This window comes from Corapipo altera, unplaced genomic scaffold (genome assembly GCF_003945725.1).
Source record: "Corapipo altera isolate COAL_440 unplaced genomic scaffold, ASM394572v1 61411, whole genome shotgun sequence".
Taxonomy (NCBI): Eukaryota; Metazoa; Chordata; class Aves; order Passeriformes; family Pipridae; genus Corapipo; species Corapipo altera.
This window is the reverse complement of record NW_020884875.1, coordinates 1,299,531-1,318,134: the sequence shown is the minus strand read 5'-3', so window position 1 is coordinate 1,318,134 and position 18,604 is coordinate 1,299,531. Positions and strand designations below refer to the sequence as shown.

Genomic DNA, 18,604 nt, shown 5'->3' with positions numbered 1-18,604 from the left:
TCACATTACATTATACAATCATGTAATCACAAACTAACTTCTGCAGGTGCTGCAGTTGTGTGCCTATGTCCCAGCAGCTTTACAGACTACCTGGTTGTGGGCCTACAGACTGATAAGAACCAGCTCCCAGCGTATGAAGCCTCTGACAGTGTATGTCTGTGTGTTCAATGTCATGGTCTTCTTTAACTTATGCACCATGTTGTCTACTTCCCATTTCATTCAGCTTGAAGGAGTCAAGGAAGCATTCTTGTATTTTATGAAGCTAAACAGATGTCACAGTGCAAATACCCAAGACAGGGGTAGTACACACTGCTTTATTTACATTAGTTATCACCAAAAAAAGCACCACCAAATCTGAGAGCCCCACTTGGACCCCCTCCAGCTGCAGAGGAATGAAAGGCTAAAGATAGAGTAAGAGTTTACTCAGGAAAAAACAGGATCTGGGTTTGCGTTACAAGACTGAAAAGAAGGTTACAATATGCAAACAAAATAGAAAAGCTTCTTTCTTACTGCTTCACTGGCCCATCTCTTACCTGTAATTCCTCTGACCTGCTCTGTACTGCACATGCTGGGCTATATGTGCCTGGCATCCCCTGCCTCAGCAACCAGATGACCTGATGAGACCCAGATTTCCCTTCTGTCCCTACAAATACAGTCCTCTCACTATATTGGCACTTTCACACCCGTGGAAAAACTACACAGCTCAATCAGGGCTGTGATATGCAAGTCCCGTAGGTATCCTGACTCCCATTCTGCTTGTCCCTCAATTAAAAAGACCACTGTCTTACATTTTTCTCCAACTCTTCCTTATTCAGGTAGCATAATACACATAGGAAAATCCTTCTCAGTTCCACCATGTTCACACTATGCTATGGATTTGCACTAATACACTTCCATTTTATTTAGTGGTTTTGGTTTGCTACTGGAGATTTCACACCCATAAGGCAGGTCAGGTGAGTGGGCACCTCTGCCCTAGCTTGCTGTGAGCTGCAGGACTTCCCTACGTCACAGGTGAAGAGGTCACTGCAAAGAACTCAAGTTCAAGCTGGTTGAATTCATAACTCAGTTAGCACTGGGGCTGGAAAGAGAAAACAGGAAAGGACTACGTCAGGAGATGAGTGATTAGGCTGGGGGAGAAGGCATCTCTGCACAGAGGTCTGGGTGGGATAATGAACAAAGTTGTAATGATAGAGCTGGGAAATTCAAGCTCTCAGACCTTGATTCAATTTAACGTCAGTTGTGAAGGGAAGGGGAAAGTCTGATCAAGCTGATTAGACTGAGATGAAACTCATCCCAAAGGACTGCAAAGGGCTAGGGCTGATGCTAGCAGGAATGGGCAGGGTGGCTGAGTGCTGACACTGCAGCAAGGCAGGGATTAATCCCAGGAGTGCTCAGAGGCAATGTTTCGGTTGTCAGGAGCTGATGAATCGGGATGTGGTTCAGAGGTGGTGCTGAGCTAGGGAAAGCAAGTAATTCAGCTCTGTTTCAGTCTGACTCTGCACACATGGCCCGTGAATCTATTTCTTTAACCTTCTTGCTTGCCAGGGTTCAGTAGGCAGCTGGTCAGTCAGATTCCCTATATCTCTTGGTCTCCTGAACTGCCTGTGATTGCCTCTTTATCCAGACTACAAATCAAAGGAAAAGACAGGATTTAGAGGAGAAAGGGGAAAGTGGAAATATTATGTGTGCAGGGAGCAGGAGTGCAAATAGCTTTTACTTGAGCATCCATAAAGATTTTAAAGCAGTGTGTTTTTTAGCAGTGTATCCATTCAAGTGACTTAGGCGTCTTCCAGATATGGCTCTTGAAAATGCCTGAATCATGCTGTGATGGCCAACAACCTTTCATTTGGTAGGATGGATAAAAGTAATGGTGATGCACAAATCAATCACTTCTGCCTCAGAAGAAGGATCTGTAAATTCATTTCAGATTTGTCTCTTCCAGAACTGTCTAACATGACCTCAATCTGGCTTCTGCTCCTTCCACTCTGCTCACTGGCTTAATTTCCTCCTCAAAATGCTGTTCTCCCTTGGTTTCACTGCTTCATCCTGTCCTGGTGCTCCTCAGACCTCCCTGACTTTCCACTCTTGTTCTGTGGGTTCCTGTGTTTGTGCTCTCCACCATGTACAGTTCACCTTCATGTTATTACACCTTCTATCTTTCCCCCACTTATTCACAGACCAACCCGTCCATTTCTGAGAGAACCTTCGTAGATGCTTTTCCCAACAGCTACACCTGGCTGAGAAGTTTGTACCCACGCTTCTGATTATGTCATCTGCACGCCTCCCTGTTACTCATGCCTGAACAACTGTTCCTGGTGCCACATGTGATATTGCATGTTGGAGCACATCACTATGTTGAAAGCGTATGTGGAAAAGGGAAAAAGGCAGTGCCCATCTGCAATTTGCTCCAGAGCCCCTCTGGCTGCTGCGTGGGAATAACGTGGAGGGTGGTGATGGGAGAGGAGCGAGTGTTGGGAGCACTTGAAAACCACAGGCTTGACTTGGCTTCCTTCAGACAAGCCTATTGCTCTGGGCATCTTTCTGTGTGGTGTGTGGTGAGTAGGAACAGCCTCCCCTTGCCTGTGCCTGAGGCTACCTGGGAGCTGTGAGGCCCAGAGTCCAAATTAATGGGCTCCATTAAAGACAGGTTATACTCAACCAGCCTCAAACCACCCTGCCCTGTGCTTCATCTGTCCTTCTCACCACTGACAGAGACAGAACTGAATTCCTTTCTCTCTGGCTTTCTTCCCTGCACAGCACACAGCACCACAGGGGCTCCAAATCAACTGTGTCCAGCACATTTTTCCCGTGATTTTGTGTGCATTCCTCAGATGTCAACCTCATGGACTTAACACAGTTTGTGCATGCTGATGCCTACAGTGGTACTACCTAGCAGATCCTGTTAGCTGCCTTGCTTCTTCTATGAAAAGCTTTAAGCACATCATAGGGATGAAAATAATACTATTATAGAGAAACAGAGTTGGAAATATCTGAGATATACCCAATAAATGAAAATTTAATATTGAATGGGAACCTTCCAGGTGAACTTTTAGTCCTACCTAAGGAATTCAATAGGAAATTCTATCCATATTATAAAATGCTATAGACTGGTTTAAATATTTTTTATGAAGGCACTAACCTTCTGTGAAATTCACTTGGCCTTTTCCATAATGTTTCTCAGCTGAACATGTTAAATAATACTGTCCATTCTGATGGACAGTATTTTCTGTGGTTGCTTTCTCTAGACTACACTTTTTGTCCAATGATCTAATGACAAAATTAAACACAAATCTTAAAAATATCAATGGATTGGCATACTGGTAAGAAAACATCCAGAGCTGAAGACCAAAAGGTTGCTTTGCAGCAAGGTCTGGAATTCTTTGGCATGCCAACAAAGTTGCCAGCTGGCTGTAATAGAAGAAAAATGAGCAGAGCATCTGCAAGATATTTACAGTAAGGTTAGAGGGAGGAGGGGAGCAGCCCTCAGAGTTTATCAGTGGTATGCAGGGGTCAAAACGTTTATCAAACCAATCTGATGTGAAAAACCCTAATGGGAAAGGGATTTTGAATATTCGGAGCAAGTCACAGGATCATGAGTTGCATCTTCCTAAGTGCACTTAGGTTCCCTTGGGAGCTAGATGGAGGAGAAGAAGGACTGGGAAGGGGGAGGAAGCTGAGGAAGCTGATTCCTGTGTGTAAGGGTGTATGGCAATGGTGTGGAACTACTGGGCTGTTGCCTGTGTACAGCCAAGGCCTTGACTTGGGCTGTCTGGGAAGCCTTACCCGTTGTACCCATTCCTCCTGCCCTGACTGGATTTCATTATTCCTGTCTGGAATGCAGAAGTCATTTCTTGCAGACATTAATACATATATATAAACAAAGTGAAAATGAAGAGGAAGCAGATGCTGGTCCCCCTCAGTCTAAGATGACCCCTAGTAACTCCTGTCCTACATAGGAGGCTGGGGAAAGGAAAGAAAAATCCCCTCAGCCATCTCTATTTTGCTGGATTATTCTCTGCTGAAAAAGTGCAGGCTCCTTTCCACCACCTTCCCCCACTGTCTTTTACTATCCTGCAGCTCCCACTGCCACTGTTTTGCAGTGTGCATGGTAATGTCCCACCGATTGTGATGCTGTCCGCAGACTCTGTCCAGCTCTTCAGGCTGGTTGGGCTTTCCCAAAGTGCAACACTGGCCATTTCTGGCTCATCTCTCCAGCCTGGGGCTGCTGGAGCTGATAGGGGATTTCCAGGAACCGGTTGGTTTCCCAGCTTTTGCTGTCACCGCTGGAGCACAAGGGGCTTCCCGACATGCAGGCTCCTATTTCCGACACTGAGTCAGAAGGAAGGCTAAAGGCAGTGGTTTTTTAGCCAGACTCTACCCCAAGAGGTGAAATGTGAGCTTTAAATCCCCTGTTTTAGATGAACTCAGGTCCTCCTTGTCTTCCTATTTTTCTGCTCCCATTTCTTATACATCAAAGCAGGTCAGTTCAGACTCCCAGGTCTCCCCACCACTGAAGTCATGCAGCTCCTGACAGCCACTTCTTCCCCAGAAAGAGAGTTAGGGCTCTCCTGAAGAAGAAATTTCAAATTTCCTCTACAGGAGAGTTCACTCCATACTTTTCTCTGTTGTCTCTCTGACCATTCTTCATCCAGCATCTCCGTGATCATCAGTTCAGCCAGAGGTGAAATGCTGAGGCTGGCAACGGTGGATGGGAGGGATCAGCGTGAGAAACAACAATGTTTTCACAGTTACTGGGCAACACAAGGAAGTGTGCTAGTTGTGGAGCTTCTCAGAGCCCTGTTCAGCCCACCATCAGGGGCAAGCCGAGCTGTGAGGCACAGCAGCACTGTGCAACTGCAACCTCCCACCGCAGCCATTCCTCAGGGATTAGTCACTGACTTCCCAGAAAAGGAGATCCAGTCCTGAGGGTCTAAAACTTTGCTCTCTGGTTTGTGCAGGGTGGTTGGGGTGATTCCTCTGAAGCAAGCACAGAACTGGTTTAAGCAAGAGCCTTTGGCTTTTTTCCTCCACACCCTGCCTGAGGACATTTCTTAGCTAGTGGTGGGGGTTGTTCAGAAGGATAAGAGTGAAAGTGTAATCTAGGCATTAGCCATAAGCAGTAGCAAATGGTTTCAGGTATGTGACTACCAGGGAGTAGTGGCAACTCCTTGTTCCTCAGGCTGTGCCTACACTGCTTGCAGCTGTAGTGTACATTAGAGCTGTTTTCTGTCTGCTCTCAATAAGTTAATTAATCCCAAGAGACAAAAAACACAGCAGGGCTAGACTGTATACAATCTGGTTTTCTCCTCACCTTGCCCTCTTTCCCTAGACAAACTGCCCTACCACAAGCTCTGACCTGGTTCCCTGTCTTCAGCTGTTTGAAAACATCTATGTAAAAACCTGTAGTAGGTACTTGAGTTAAATAGATATGATCAAGTTTGTTGAAATTAGTACCTGACCTCCTATAAAAATTAAATGAGCTTATTCCCAGCATCCTGCTGGTAATTTCACTCCTGCAAAACTGAAAACAAATAAAGGCTGTGAAGAGGTTGTATTGATTAAAAAGCTACCAGCTGCTCAGTGTGTAGCAAGCCTGAGTAAGCAATGGATGGAGAAGAGCAGAACAGATCCTTTCCTGCTCAAGCACCCCATACTAAGCTTTCTTGGCATCTACAAGTCATATTCAGCCCACCTCATACCCCAAGATGTGTGTTTTGAGACAGGAGAGACTACGGAAAGCTTTGGAGCAGATAGCTCAACTGGTCTGTGCAAGGCATTGTGAAACCTCGAGGACTGTTATGCAGGATGTTTGCAGCCCCTTTTCTTCACTTCTGGTGAAGGATTTGATAGGGAATTTAGTCTGAGAAGACAGTGACAAATGACCAGTCTGTGGAAAAGGGATTAGAAAGAAGGGGAAAGGAGAGAAAAGAGAAGATAATAGTGAAGGAATGTTGGTTTTGGAAGAACATTTTAAAGAGGAAGCAGATCATGTAACAGCCATGGGCAATACCACTTGCATCTTTCATTAAAACAAGGGAAACCAGCACTAAAATTCACCTCGTAGCGTACCACCAGTCTTGGACAAAGAGACAGGGAGGGTCAGGGCTGGCTGTGTGTCTGTGTCTCTTGGATAGTCGCAAGCCTTCTGCTCCCTGTGATTTGATTTACCTAGGAAATGATGACATATCCCTGTGACTATCACTCCTCAGCACAGCTTACCGCATAAGATGGCTTTGTTCCTGTATTTCTCTTGAAAACAGGGCATAAACCCAGTCTGAGGCTCCATAATAAGCAGGCAGTCCTGCTCTGTTCCAGCTCTTCTCAGGGAAGAGGGACAAGCCCATGAAGCACAGTGGCCAGGCATGACTCCAGCTCCGAGGTAGCAGCAATGCAATGAGACAATGCAGAAAACAGCTATGTCAGACCATAATGCCACAGCATGGTGCATAAAGCTGGTATCAGCATCACTTTGATATTACTGAATTTCACTGCATTCATAATCGCAATTACTGCCCCATTATATATTGTTCCTGCGTCTGAGACTCCTTCCTGTGCTCACAGCTTATTTAACTGCCCTGTCTTAATTTGACCTCCAGAAGCACTGAATGCTTCTGTGCCTTCTCCCATGTCTGTTTTCAAACCTATCATTGTCCTGCCACTAACTTTGCATGTCCATTAAAAGGAGCCTCATCTCTGATCTGCAGCAGGCATACAGGAGTCATGTAAACCTTTCCGCTTCCTCCAAGGTCAGTGCCTCCTGCTCTGTAACATGGTTCCTTGGGGCACAGTGTTGATTCAAAGTACAAATTCCATCTGGAAGGGATCTGATAGCTCATTGTCTGGCAGTAGTCATTTCCTTTAGGTAAAATGCCTTTTTTTAATACTTGGCAGAGGTGACAGTTTCCAAAACAACTCTCTGCATGGAAGTGTTAGCACAGAGTGTTTTTCTGCTTTGCCTCTGAACTCTCAGTAGGAAATATACAGGGACACCGTTCAGATGCGGACCTCTCCACAGAAAGCATGGTCTTCTGTGAGCAGATCCGTGGGGTGTGACTCTGCCAGGCTCCCCAGTGCCTCCAGGCAGAAAAGCAAAGTCTGTACCACTTGTCCTTATGGTGTGAGAAAAACGCTGTCAAATGTAAATAGGAAGGCACACCCAGCACTGCTGGAAAGGGAGTTTCAGGAGCTATTAACTCACTCGTTTTATTATTCTGCTGTTTCTTTCCTAGGTCTTGTATTTCTGTTCCACAAGGTTTTTCAGAGATCTATTTTCTTGGCAAGTCACAGACTCCGGGGACAAGACAGTAAATACAGAATAACCTGGTGTGGAAAAGCCCATCTCCTCCAGATGTGGGCTGCTGGGAGACACTGCATCCCAGTGCAGCTGCAAGAGAAGCAGACAGCTGTAAGGCCACTGCCAAACCATCAAGAAGCCTGGGGTGGGAGGTGGCCCACAGCAGACTCGCCACGCTGGTAACCACCCCCCCATCATAAAGGGTGGCCTGAATCTCTCCCAGATGTCCACATACCACAGCCTGCTTTTGCTTCCAAGCAACCACAAAAAGATTTATTTGTCTAAAGAAAGGGGAAGCAAGGATTTTAACTCCTCACTACTGCAACTGGTCAGTGGATTGCTCCCTTATGGAGCTACCTACCAGGTGGTCTGAGCCTCCAAGTCAGGTAGCCCTGGGATCATGGAATGCTATTACTTAACTCTTCCTTAACTCAGGAGTGATGGAGATCTCCCTCATCACAGGAAGTAACACCATAAATCACTACAGGTTTTCCAGAAATGGTTGAGTCCTGTCAGAGATTTCAGCTAAACCATCTCCCCAGTTTCAATGCAGCTGTGCTGAAATATCTTTGCTTTGGTTTGTGCTCCAGACACTCACAAGCAGCAGCTCATTCTTGTTTCTTGAGTCTAAGTCTGTATCTACACAGTGTCCCTTGCACCATGAATGACAGGCCTTTTGCTTATGCAGGGATATTTCAGTTTCCATCACAGGGTCCAAAGAAACTGCCACTGACCATAGGTTTTATTCTTCTGCAGCTCTGCCACCTTGGTATGTGTCACATGGAAAATGCAACCAAAGCAAACACTGATGCTGCAGGAAATGTGTTTGGCAATGCAAAGACATCGTTCTGCTCTCTGCCTTGGTCCAGGAGCTCTGCTCTCACTCTCCACTGCCCTGGTCTTTCCTGGGTTGTGATATTTCGCCCTCATAGTCACTGCACTCCATACCTTATCCAGCAAAACCAACTACACTTGTTTTTAGCAACTTTGCCCTAAGTCATGCAATAGGTCATTATTTATTACTTTGTAAAACATGTTGAAACTTTGAGAAGGTATGGCTACATTTCTACTCTCTGCGACAAACCTTGCCTCCTCTTCTCTGTCAGGAGGACAAAGATTTCTTGGCATGTACACAGAGAAGAAGAGGGTGCAGACTTTACACAAAATGCCTGCAGAAAAAGGCCTGGTTTTTAGGCATTTTCTCATTTTCTAGTGCTTCAGTTAGGTTCCTTGTTCAGTGTCTGCAGAAAGTGTCCCACGGTGTGTTTGTTTAACTGCAACTTCAAGTGGTGCTGGGGGACCACAAATGCATTTTACTAATAACAAACACTTCCCATTCTGTTAAGTCACTATGGGACACACATCACTTAGCCTGGATTTTCTTTGTGTCCCACTGCCTGCAGCCCTATTTATCCTTCTCTGGAATTTCTGCTATTGTGCTGAGAGCCGAGAACTCTGTTTGGACTACACTTTTTCAAATACACAAGAACACTTGATGCCATTTTATCACAAATGAAAGATGGAAAACCTTCTATTTCTCAGCAAAATCACTGGGCCAGGAAACCTAAAGACTTTTGTGATTACAGAGTGGGATACCACACATTTAATTATAGCCATCTAAAAACCATGGCATCTCACCTAAGCTATTTGTCTGGTCTCTCTCTATAATCAGTGAAAGCAGATAAGCCTGTCTGGTGACGACTCATTCCATCTATTTTAGGGTGGGGTGAATCACCCCTTTGCAGCTGCCTTTCTCTATCTGTTGACTACAGAAGGAATAAAAACAAATCCCTTAGACCAGAGATACTTAATCTGAAGTAGCTAGAGTTACAGCTAGAATCACCCACTCTTGGTAATACTAAGAAGCACAGTCACAGAACACTTTCTGTTGCCTGGATGTTGTCTCGTGTGGGGAAAGGATTGCATGATACTAAAAATAAAAGTGATGCATCACCATCTCATCTCACAGGACCCAGCTGTTCCTTTTACCCTATTACATTTTCACCTTCTGTATCTTCCTTGGATGCCAGAGGGGTTTTTCAGAACTCAAATAGGTTGTCTGAGTGCAGCAGCGCCAGCTGTCCCAGCCCATGTTCTGCATGCTCCCACAGCTGTGGAGAGAGGTCTCCAGTAGCCACAGCAGGGATGGGTGGAAGAGCTAAAGGGCATTTCCTCAGTGACTCCCAGTTCTGGATTGCTGGCTGACTGCAGAGGCAGGAAGAACATAATGTATGATATAATGTATAGAGTAACTACACATGCAACTAAGCACCACAGTGCCTTTCCTATGACTTTGACCTAGAGCTGCCTCGGCTCTCTATTCTCTTTTGTGCATTAGAGCTCACTTTGATCTCACTCATCGGAGCCACACACCAATATATTCCCAGCTTAAATACTAGTCCAAGTGAGATGTGAATCTGGCCCAGCTCCTCACTGTGTTTCTGTCACCACTTTGTTCAGTAAGAACAGCCACAGGGTAAGACACCTTGCCTAGCCCATGTGGCCCAGCTTTCACTGTGGCTGACTGGCTGCACCTCCAGATGAGATCTGTGAAGGGACATTGGACATATGTTGGAGGATCAGCAGATCCCCACCATGGGCATGTGGTTTGGATTAGCCCTGTGGGAATGTCATAGGAAGCCGAAGTGGGGTGGGGTGCAGGAAAAGGAAAAAAAGTCAAGACAAACAGTTTGGAGGGAGGGAAAAGCAAGTAACTGGTTTTTTAACAGCATGTAACATCATTTTATAATTGTTATCTTTATGTCTGTGTAGGTGCTTGTGTGGTCTTATTACTCTTTTCCTTCTGTCACTGACTGAAATCGTTTAAGCAGCGTGTAAATTACAATTAAAAAGTATCCACACTAGCTTGTCCCAGGGGTTGATTTTGTTACTCAGAAGTATCTGGTCCCAGACCAAGGTCTTTTCCTCATGATGCCAATGTGCTACGTGGCAAGAGCTTCTGTTTCAGAGTTTTCCATCTGGGCTTTTGAATCCTAGGCAATTGCCAAGCTGCCCGCCAGGCTGGTTAGGATTGCTCAGGGTAGCAGTCCAGAGCCTGGTTAGCTAACATTTTCCTACAGTTACATAAGGAGGGTGTAGAATACCAGTTAGGGAGGAAAATTTAAGCTTGTCTCTAAAAGGCAAAGTGAATTTCACTCATCTCACCTGCTATATCTGACCTCATCCTCCACCAGCTCACTGTCGCTCAATAGCTGTTTTCACCTTTTGTGCTATTGTTGTTGTGAAAACCTCTTGTAAGAGCTCATTCCCTGGCCAAGAATATTTGCTTATTGAGTATTCCTTTATCAGTAGTGGCTAATTTGCATTTTCTCAGTTTGCAGCTTCTTCTTTCTCTTTCTTTCCAGTATGTCCAAACGGGCAGCATCTTCTGCACTGGTTCTGCACTGTGTCTAGTCCCTCCTCACTCTCTTCCCCAGCTCTTCCCTCACTACCATCTCAACCAGGCAATGCAAATTCAAATTCTTACCAGACATTTGTTCTAATATTGCTTTTAAAAGAGCAGTGATGTGAACTCTGGGATACCTGGGCAAATTCCAGCTGGAAAATCTTGCTTAAAAGAACTTCCTTTAGTAGTGACTGTAGGAAATGTTGTCCTTCCCTCTTTGTCCTACCAAAAGTGGGTGCGATCTCTCTACAGTCAGCCCATCCTTGGCTGAATTTCAATAGGAGGATGCAAATAGGATAAAAATGACTTCACGACAGATTTAAAAAAAAAAAAGATGTCCTCAAATAATTAATATGAGGAACAATCTAGAGGAAAGCTGTTATTAGCAATTCACATGTGGGTGTTAAGTGTCAACCCCCAAAAACTGCTTTCATGAGTCACCTTAGAGTACCCCAGTGCCTTGATACAAAGAAAAAGTATATCTGCAAAAAAGTTGTCATGGAAACATAAAAATAGCTCTGGAAGGGATGTTGAAGGGACAGCTAGACTTTTTCCTTGTTACAAGATAAGATCAAATATAATTTAACCATTTCCGACAGATGTTCTGTCTATTCTTTCTATTCTTGGAAACCTCCTCAGCTTCTCAAGGTAACCTGCCCCATTAGTTCGATTTTTCTCAAAAGACGGCAATTTCTAGACAGCTGATCATTCTTGTTGGTATCCTTATTCCTCTTAGTCTACAATTTTTTCTGAAGAACATTTTCCCCCAAGAGACTCAGGTTCTGCAGGTGAAGCTTTAGTAGTGTCAATTTGAGGTGAATTGTTACTTTCTGCATCTTATTTATTACATGCCTATGTGGTGTTTACATTTTTGTATCAGTATGGCCCTGCTGGCACATGGCAGGATTGTAACTACCAGAGCTCCCAGAGAACATATTCTACCTCCAAAGAGAGTGAATGAAGTGTGAATACATCATATAGTTCTAATAGAATGTTACAGAGTGGGCCTTCCCTTTCCACAGCTCTGGAAATGCTATGTAGCAGACTAATTTGGATGGCAGGAATTGTGGTAAAATTTAGGTTCTCCTGTTTGAACTGAAATGATATTAGCTGGGACAAATACCACATCCTTACATGTGGGTTCAGAGTTCACTGCCTGGAGTGACAGATGTGTGTGGAGGAACAGGTCCAGAGGGGCTGTTCCTATGTTCTCAGAGGTGACACCTTCCCTCTGAGAAGCCAGTGTTTGCGTCATGTGTTTACCTCTGAGCTGGGCTATTGGCAAGGTTCGGGCACGAGATTATTGATCAGGTTGTGCTGGGAAAGTTGAACCACCCAGAGTACACAGACTGTTTTGTTTCCTCTTGGAATGTGTCTGCTGAGGGTGGTGTGGCTTCTCATGCTGTCTTAACCACTTTTACTTCTAAGACCTATTTGAAACAAAATTATTGGATAAAACTAGTTGAATTGTTTTATTTAAACTGTTTTACCGTTGAAAAACATGTGTTTTCACTGCACGTACTTTCAGGGAGGAAAAAACTGGTGATGGTGGGGTTTTTTGTTGGATTTTTTTTAATTATTATTTCTCTTTAAGTCATACACTGAAATGATCTAGTTTAGACATTGCATTCAACTTTCCAGGGAAAAGGTGCAATTTTGTTTATTTGTACCTCTGTACTTTTCTGTACTCAGCCTTCTCGGCTGACCTGTATCTCCTGTGATATGATTCCTGCAATATAACTGTCTCTCCTTATCATGATGGATGACGGTGGTATTTACAGTTTGATAAGCTCCTATTTAAGAAACATCTGAACTCCAACTTCTGGATTTTAAGGCAAGTATTTCAAGATTCAACTTCTCTGCCAGTGAAAAGCTATCTTCTTCCTCCTGAGAAAATTAAATTATAATGTTCTGTTGAAAAAGAAGTTGGTGCCTTGAGCACCTCTGGATCTTCCTGTGGACTTGAGAAATATCCATTTGCAGCAGGGCAGGTGGGATGCCCTTCTGTGATGGCACCTGTCTTTTATCAAGGAAATCCCCTTGAAGACATCTCCAGGCACTTACTTACACCACATCTCCTCATCCAGGAGGCTCGCTCCCTTTGCAGGAGGTGGGGATCTTTGAACATACACCTGGATGTGGAAACGATTTGTTGTCCATGAGAAAGCAAAACCCTCTCTGTGTCCTCTACCAGAGCTTTCTACTAAGCTCGACCCAGTGCCTCCAGGCAGCAGCACCACCCTGCTGCCCATTCCCCTCCATAGCTTCATTCTCCCTGCAGGCGCCTGCTGGGCTCACAGTTGAGCTGAAATTAATTGGCAATACTGCTCACCAAGTTCAAAGAGCTGCAGCAATTTCATGTGGCAGAGAGGACAGAGAGTATAGATGGGTAAGAGGCAAGCTTGCTGTCAGCTTTTGTTAGCCACAAAAAAAAGGCATTAAAGATCCTTGGCCTTTGTGTAGCAGTGCTGGGCATGTAACCAGTAATTTCAACCTGCTTGTTAACAGGTAGATAGATGAAAACTCTGCAAGGTCATGTTGTTTTAGTGCTTAAACAGGCGTTTTACATTTGGTGAGAGGTAAGTGAGTAGTGATAGGGTGGAAACCTAGATATTGTTCAAGAAAAAATGTGCCTGGCCAGGAAGGAGAAGAAATCCGTACCGAAAGCAGTTTGCAGTGACCCAGAACATCCATTCATATCATGGTAAAGGGTGTGGACTACCACCACAAGCAGGTCTCAGTGAATTTGTTGCTCACCTTAGGGAAGGAGAAGACTGCATGCAGGGGTACTATGCATCCAGGACACATCTGCCTGTGCCAGCTACAAGAGCCAGGCCAGAGGCTTGCACAGTCTCTCCTTCCTCACACTCTCAAGGACATCAGAAGAGCCAGTGGATAAAATGAACCAGGACAGTTTTTGCTGGTTCAGGGTTGTGGCCACCCTTCTTCTGAGGCATAGTAACTGAATATGAGCTTTTCCATGCTTGCTGCTCCCAGGACACCAACATTTCCTTTCTGAAAAAAAAAAGGATTGAACGAACATGCAGGACTCAGAAAACATAGCAGCCAGCCTTTGAGCTACCATGGGCCACACAGCCACTGCAGGTGTCTGAGGGACATGTGCCATGTCCTCTCCTGCATCGTCTCTTCAAATGTGCTCCAGAAAAGGATTGGCTCCTCTATGACCAGAGGCTGTTGTGTGTCACCTTGGACAGTTGGATGTCCATCATATCCAGGCTGGGTCAGAGGACTGAATGTCAAATCAGTAATCACAGGAAAAGGGACTTGTGTCTGTGACTACATCGTTGCACATCAGGAGGACTGAGGAACATGGTTCAAATGGGTCCTGAGGAAAGATGGTGGAAGACCTGGACAGGTGTCCTCTGAGTGGCCAAAGGGGGGAACTTCGGCTTCTTATGTCACACCTGCTTTCCTGTGTCTCCCCTGAGGCTCTGTCTGGACCTGTTTGAGCACCAGTTCTCCCATGTCAGCACTTTTCCATGATATCCTTTCTAGTTTCTGCTGTGAAAAAAATACAGCAGTGAAAATGTTTTTCCCATTTCAAAACAAATGACAAAACTAAATGAGAACAAAGGTGATTTCCCTTCCATTCACTAGTAAAGACTGACTTTTCCATAATAAAGTTACAAATACCAAATGAAAGGGAACAATATAGTATACTCTAGATTAAGAAAATGATCATCACCTTCCTCCCTACAGCTGGCACAGACAAGACTTTTGAAACTGTCTGCCCAAAATTGTCCCCCCAAGCACGCTGTTCAGCCATCTGGATAAGCTGTCTGATTTTCAGACATTCTGAGCCTTTTACAATTCCCACGTGATTCTGCAAACAGAAAATCTTGGCCTCTGAGCCTTGCTGTTAAATTAAGCAGCGCCAGGTCTGGCTGTGATTATTAGAGCTGAGAAAAACCTCCATTTGTGTTCCACTGCATGCTAGGCAGAGCTGGCCAGTGTCCCAAGCAGACCTGTGCTAGGTTAATTTTTCAAGAAGACTTGCACAGCTGCACTGAGAATGACACCCAAAAATGTGGCCCCACATATAGAAATACTGTGATTGGACTCTTGTAACTCCAGTATGGATGCAAAATAGGTCTGAAACTGGTGTAGGTACCAGAAGTGGAAGTGGTGAAACAAGTGGTAGTGGAAAAGGCTGCCAGGATATTGACATCTGAGAAATTTGACGTGCTCTGAGAAATGGATTTGAATTTATTGAGGTGGACCCACTTACGAAATGGAAGAAAAATTCCTGTTTCAACACATGTTTCTAGTTTGTATACTAAACCGCTTTCGCTTTGATGTTCTGGAATATGCATTTTTCAAATGTGTGTTACAACGCAATACACAAACACCCCCATTTTATCAAAATGAAATCTTCATAGGCTTGAGACAAGATTTCTCTTTATAAAATAGATTCAGAAGCTTTGTTCCAGCTTCAAATGAATCAACCAGGAAAATCTTTAAATCTTTCACAGAACAGAATTTTCTTCCTCCAGACATATGTCAGCAGCTGCTGCAGCTGGTGTGTCTGCCTGGATCAAAGGGATTGGGAAGGGGTGGTGAGACGGCGTTGCATTCATCCGGCATGTGATAGTGAGCGCAAGGGTTAGTGCCTGGAATCATGATGTCATCGTATAAATTATAGAAAATCATCAGAGTCAAGGGAGACCTTTGTGTCTCTTTCCTGGTTTGGAGAATATTTATTTTGCAAACTGGCTGTGGAAATATCTAAAGTACAAGTCACAGACAGTCAAACCTTTATATTTTAATGGGAGTTTTGAATTAATCAGGAATAAAGGGTTTAAAAGTTAGACTGATATTTCTGCAGACCTACTCTACTTGCGTATTGAGTAGATACTTGAATATTTGAGTCACTAAATGGGATACTTGGCAACAACAGTGGCTTTTAGAATGATACTCATCTTCTTGTGCTTTGTTTTGTCAAGGAATATTATGCTGTCAGGGTTAATTCAAAGCCATACAGAATTTGGCACCTCCCAGGTTGCTTAGCTTGAACATGGCCAGTGAGTTCATGTGACTTTGAACTCATGCTGCTCTCCTCCCTCAGCTTTAGCTCTCTAATGATGCCTTTTTGTTGATTCATTGCCTGTGAGTCCAGAGATAAGCTCTCCTTTTCCTTGTAGCTCAAATCATCTGTGAGCACAATATAGCCAGTATGATTCAGCTGTCTGTCAGAGCTCCCTGAGTCTGGAAATGAAGCATTCCATGCCCATCAAGTTTCAGATAATCAACAGGAGAAGCAGTTAAGAAATTACAAGTTACAGTCCTGCTGCTTGAAAGAGAACCAAAATTGGTTCTGGTTTACCTTAACATGCCAGTTTACAGTTTATGGCAGTTCAGGAGTGTTTAAAGAGACATTTAGCCATGCCTGCAGTTGGGGTGGGAAACTCCAAGGAAAGGTGGGATAGAAAGAGTGGCAGGCAGTCAGGTCAGCTCTCCTACACTTGCCATAAACCCGTTAGTGAGTCAGAGCCCTCACCCCTTAAGTCATTAAAGCCTTGTCTGCCTCCGGCCCTTAGACACGTACTGGAAATATGGGTGTCAGCCACCAGTGTTGCAAACTGCATGGGCTTCCTGGAACAGGCATAGTGAGCCACATGGCAGGGAGAACCACAGGCATTGATGTTCATGAAGCAGTACAGAAAGCTTTTCTTCAGGACAGACGTCTCGTTTGGGTTTATGAATGTACCCGTCCTAATGCTTTGCAAAATGTCTTTGGTTAGAAAAACACCCTTTTTAAACAAAATGTTGTCATTTTTGATAGCAAAACTCTGTAGATGTAATACTAGGAGTGGGTTCTTTGGAAGGTGAAGGGAATGTTATTGCTCTCTAGAATTATCTAACAAGAGGCTGTGGCTGATCAAAGTGGTACAGTGGTAGAACAAGAAGGAACAGACACATGCTGAAATGAAGGAAGAGACACATGCATTAGAATGAAGGAAAAACTTTTCCATCATGTGGATAAATAAATCTTGGAGAAGGCCCCAGAGATGCAGGGAAGCTCCATACTGTGAGATTTTCAGTACTCAGCCAGAAAAGTGCCTGAGAAACCCAATCTCACCTACCTGGAGCAGGGTGCTAAACTGCGCAACCCTCACTTGCATGTCCACCTCAAAATTATTAATGGTTCTACAGCTGTGACCAGCTGAAACCCACGTCTTTCCCATCCCCACTACCTCCCCCCGACAAAAAAAAAAGCAATTCCTAACGAAAAGTCTCTAAAGATGAAGTTACAGGCAGCAGCTAATATTTTCCCAACAAGAAAAGGCAAGAAGAGTAGCAGTTGTCCTGCTCTCCTTGCTCACATCTCCATTCCTAGATATGTGTTGCCTTCTCTATCTTGTTTATTCTGGTGTTCATTGAGCCCCAGCCTGACAGAGTGCTATCAGGGGTGGCACAGGCTCAGGGCAAATCAAGTCTGTCCATTTGAGGATGCTTTGGAAAAGGTGTTTGGAAAAGGTGGGATGTGGCAGTGTTTGGAAAAGGTGGGATGTGGCAGAGAAGAAGCCTTCTCCTTCCTTTCAGCCATGGTGACCTGCTTGATTAGTTCAAGACAAGGCATATACCTGCACCCCAGTGAAGTGTCCATGGTGCAGACCATTCAAAAACCAAAAAGTGCCGCACTTCCAGCTACAGCAGCATGCATCATACAGCAGTGCTCCTTCTCATTTTTCGGGTGACTATCCCTAAGGAACTCACAGCAAATATTAAGAGCGCAAAATACCTGTGTGCTCACGATGCAGGCTCTAGAATAGGTTTCACTCTCTTTTCCAGGGAGCAAATCCAGGGGAGCTGTGCAGGGACCTGCTCCGTCCCAGACCTGTCACTGCCATCCAGCGGGCTCCGGTGGAAGCGCCGTGCCCTGTGTCCTTCCCTGCCTTTGCCGAGTGGTACCTCCTGTCCCACCTGTGTGTGTCCCCGCTGTGCTCTGTCCCACTACCGTTAGCAGATGGGGTTGCTGTCATGAGGAGCCCAGAGGAGCCCAGGGGAAGACACGCCCAGCCCTTGTGCAAGGGCGTGTGACCAAGGTGCCATAGAATCATAGAATTATAGAATCAGCTGGGTTAGAAAGGACCTCAGAGATCATCGAGTCCAACCCATGATTCACTACTGCCATGGTTGCTAGACCATGGCACTAAGTGCCACATCCAGTCTTATCTTAAAAACCTCCAGGGATGGAGAATCCGCGGCTTCCCCGGGCAGCCCCTTCCAATGGCTGATTACCCTTTCTGTACAGAATTTCTTCCTAATATCTAACATAAACCTTCCCTGGCACAGCTTAAGACCATACCTTCTTGTCTTGCTGATAGTTGCCTGGGAGAAGAGACCAACCCCCACCTGACTACAACCTCCTTTCAGGGAGTTGTAGAGAGTGATGAGGTCTTCCTTGAGCCTCCTGTTCTCCAGGCTGAACAACCCCAGCTCTCTCAGCCTCTCCTTATAGGACTTGTGCTCCAGTACTTTCACCAGCCTCGTTGCTCTTCTCTGGATCTGCTTCAGCACCTCAATATCCTTCCTGAACTGAGGGGCCCAGAACTGGACACAGTACTCCAGGTGTGGCCTCACCAGCGCTGAGTACAGGGCAAGAATCACTTCGCTGGACCTGCTGGCCACACTGTTCCTGATCCAGGCCAGGATGCCATTGGCCTTCTTGGCCACCTGGGCACACTGGCTCATGTTCAGCTTCCTGTCAATCCAAACTCCCAGGTCCCTTTCTGCCTGGTTGTTCTCCAGCCACTCTGTGCCCAGTCTATAGGGCTTCAGGGGGTTGTTGTGGCCAAAGTGCAGGACCCAGCACTCAGCCCTGTTGAACTCATCCCGTTGGAATCAGCCCAACTCTCCAGCCTGTCCAGGTCCCTCTGAAG

At 45.1% G+C, this 18,604-nt stretch overlaps 1 long non-coding RNA gene across 1 annotated transcript; it reads right to left on the bottom strand.

The window, feature by feature from the left end:
• Window positions 1-13,922: 13,922 nt before the first annotated feature.
• Window positions 13,923-17,564, bottom strand: LOC113943096. The gene is made up of 3 exons (XR_003526194.1): window positions 17,464-17,564; window positions 14,126-14,222; window positions 13,923-14,046 (listed from the first exon to the last, which is right to left on the bottom strand). It is a non-coding gene; the product is annotated as an uncharacterized LOC113943096 (long non-coding RNA).
• Between the last annotated feature and the right edge of the window lie 1,040 nt (window positions 17,565-18,604).